Source organism: Kryptolebias marmoratus, linkage group LG9 (assembly GCF_001649575.2).
Source record: "Kryptolebias marmoratus isolate JLee-2015 linkage group LG9, ASM164957v2, whole genome shotgun sequence".
Lineage (NCBI taxonomy): Eukaryota > Metazoa > Chordata > Actinopteri > Cyprinodontiformes > Rivulidae > Kryptolebias > Kryptolebias marmoratus.
Window position 1 is genome coordinate 22,997,825 of NC_051438.1, and position 3,855 is coordinate 23,001,679.

The window sequence follows — 3,855 nt, forward strand, 5'->3', positions numbered from 1 at the left end:
CCCCAAAAGGGAAAGGAATTCCCGACATGTCTCTGACGTCACCGCGGCTCCGCCAACCGCTGACGCCGCTGTGCGGTCGCCCTGGCAACGGCGACGAAAACAAGGAAGTGCGCACAAGCCGTACTCTACAAGGGAGGCGGGGCCGAAGACACGGCAGTGAATCTGATTGGCTGCCCCCCGAGTTACTCAACACCTAGGTGACCAGTGCTGGTTCCTGTAACACGAGCGAAGACAACAGGAAACAAACTACAAAACAAGGAAATTTCATTTTATTGAGGAAGTTACTGGTCACAGAAAACGTCTTGTCACCAAAGTTACTCACCTCTTCTCATTTCTTCATTTACTTCAAAGAAACTAAACTTCATTAAAATCACCTTGTTGTACAAAAAAATAATATTTTATTACGATAAAATTGATTATTTTTTATTTTTGTGAAATAAACTATACAAATCAGAACAAGTTGTAACAAATTGCTTAGTTACCAACAAAGAGTGCTTGAGTTAGATGATTTTGTGCTTAGAATCTTCCTCGGTAAGTGTCTCTACACATAAAACAATCCTCTGAAAATGTTCAGGTATAAGCGCTCAGCTACAATGACTTGAAGTCTGACTCTTTGCGAACAAAATATAAAGAAACAAATGATGATTAGACACCTTGTACACTTACAAAAAGAGAGAGAAAATAAACATGTTGAGATGAGATATAGGTCTGCATAACAAACGTCATTCAAATCTACCATAAACCATAAACATAAACAATGGATTGCTTATTTTCAAAACATATGGCTTATCTCACAGCTGAAACAAGTATTTGCATTCTTTACCTAAATAAACATTACTTTTAGTTGGAATATTGCACTATTTGAGCATTTACTGACATCAAACTAAGTGAGAACTTCACAAAAAAGAAGAAAATTGCATGTATTTTGATATTTTTGCATAAAGTGATTAACACAGGTTAATACTCTGAGTAAAATGGGCCGTTCTTAATAGATTCATCAAGCAGGTAAGCCTAAATTATCTACATTTCTGAAACGTGACCGCCACACAACACACCAGTTCTTCCTGAATAGTGAGCAGAGTCCCACAAATCACATAAACAAAGCTGTTATTGATCACAGGAGACTTGTGAAAATGTGGACATAAAGCTTTAGGTGTACTCACTAACTTCTAAAGACGCCATAAGTTAGAGCGAAGTTGCAGCAAAGCAGAGGACCAGGACTCGTAGGTGATGCAGGACAACGATCCATCACAGGCCTCCATTTACGCCACTGAGTTTTTAACTTCCAAGTCCTCCTATGATGACCGTGCCGCCTCCCTCACCCATCATGAATTATGTTCAGAATGAGTGGATTCTTCTCAAATGTGAGATTAACTTTGAGGGAGAACAATACACGTCTTTGAGCAGCATTTGAAGGCTATAATTACAGCGTCGACAAAATATAATTGTGAGCACATCAAGAATCTGACAGACTCCTCATTTGGAAGCCCGAGAGCTCATAATGGTCACAGAATAAAATCTGAAAGACCAAAAAAAATTTTATTCAAATGCCAGTTTGTGACACTTATTAGTTTTTTTTTTCTCTCTAAAAAAGTAAAATATCCAAGTAAGTTGGGAAAAACTGGTATAATTGGGACGATTGTGCCCACTTGTTTCATTGACAAATCAGGACAAACTTCACTTTTTCTTAATTTGACAATCAAGCCTGGGAGTCAGCAACATTTTCACTATCAGCATTTATTTAAGGGCTAAAAACCATAATTGATCCTAAAGAGACTATTTGCCTGATAGTTATGATTCAGTCAAATCTTTGTAATTATGGCCTAGCATTTCTTGAAGAAATGCAAATCTCCCTTCCCCTTTCATGCCAAAAAACTAGACTAAGATCAACTTATATTGAGAAATCTCGTGGGGTATCACAAGATGTTTGCTTAGTGGACGAGTTTGGGATGGCTCTCAGCTACTAACACATCTAACTATAGCTTCACATCTGTAAAACTGACTGAGTTAGAGCCATTTTTGCGTTTGCTAGTGTGGGTTAGCTGTGGCAGCCATCTTGACTTGAATAAACTCGAGACATTAATCGGTTGTACATGTAAATCCAATGATTACTTTCAGGAAGTTTCAGTAAAATCCATCCAGTTCAGGAGATATTTTAATATCAGAGAGACACAAACTCAACACCCACACTCGCAAACATTATCACCCGCCTGCTCCTTTCAGCAGTGGATGACAATTAATGGTTTGATTGGCGTGAGTGACATCGTTTTAATGTGTTAGGATTTGTTTATCTGTTTATTTAAGGATCCCCATTAGTCTCTACAGTAGAGACTATTCTTCATGGATGTGTCGTTATATATTAGTTTGAAATTGTCAGAAACTTTATGAATATTATGTCCTAAATGTACTGTACCTCAGTGCAAAAAAACAAACAAGAAACACCCCTACTTAATTCATTTGCTTATCTTCCACAGTGCACATGTTCCTATCTAAAGGTATTAAAATAATAATTTGTCAAAAATTCAAAGTGCCAACATGTCAATGAAATTCCTAAAGCACGAGGATTAAAAATGTAGAGGATATAAACAAAAAGAACAAGCAACTCTGAAGCATCCAAAAGGAGCTTTTGATGTTCTGGTAACCTGAAATAATGAGGCTGTGCTGCTGCTGCACACAAACATGCCGTCGCTGTCAGGGAGACTTTCCTACATGCGCTTTGGTGAATTCTCCTTCCCACTCTTTGTTGGCTTAAATTTTTTCTTATGTAAATGATAAAACCTTAAGCTCCGCTGTCTTTACAAATAATAGCTTCACAGAGATGTCCTAATGCAACAAAGAAGTCAAGGAATTAGAAATTATCTCCCTCAGCCTCGCGCAGCAGAGCTGGACAGAAAACCAACGCATGCTGTGTACGTAACACAGCTCAAATCACCAAATGGTGTCTTCTACATTCGATATTACAGGTATATGTAGATTCGAATGTGTGAAACCCAAGCTGTGAAGGTGCAGTTTCTGTAAAAGAAAAAAAAAAACAACACTTTTTTAACATTAAATATACAAGAAGCACTGGGAGCAACAAGAACTGATGGGATTTCAAACATCAACCTGCAAAATATCAGGATTTTCTGCAAAGTGTCCGGTCTCTCATAAGCAATCAATATTACAGTACACTGAAAAAATTATTTATTCCCATGGAACCTTTCCACATTTTGCTCTGTAACCTCCACAAACTTCAACATATTTCACAAGGATTTTATGTGATAGAGCAAAACAAAGTGGTGTGTAATGTGAAGTGGACGGAAAACACGTTTTTCCATTATTTATTTTTTTTAATAAATAAAAATAAAAATACTTTGTAGAACCACCTTTTGCTGCAACTGGAGCTGCAAGTCGTTCAGTGTTTGTCTCTACCAGCTTTTTCCCGTTCTTGTTTGTAAAGCAGCTCAAGCTCAGTCAGATTGGACGGAGAGCATCTGAACAGCAAAGTCTTCAAGTCTCACCGTGACAAAATGTGGAAAAGTTCAAGGAGTATAATTACTTTTCACGAAGCACTGAAAATATACAGGACAGCCTTTTGTTTAGAGTCATTAATTTATCTGAGTTTTAAACTATCATGGGAGCGCATTGAAATACAGTAATTAAAAAACTACTGTTAGGAGAACTGCAGCTTTTGGACGTTGTTTAAAAATAATAATCTGTAGGACATAATATACAGGTGCTGGTCATAAAATTAGAATATCATGAAAAAGTAGATTGATTTCAGTAATTCCATTTAAAAAGTGAAACTTGTATATTATATTCATACATTACATACAAACTCATATATTTCAAATGTTTATTTCGTTTAATTTTGAT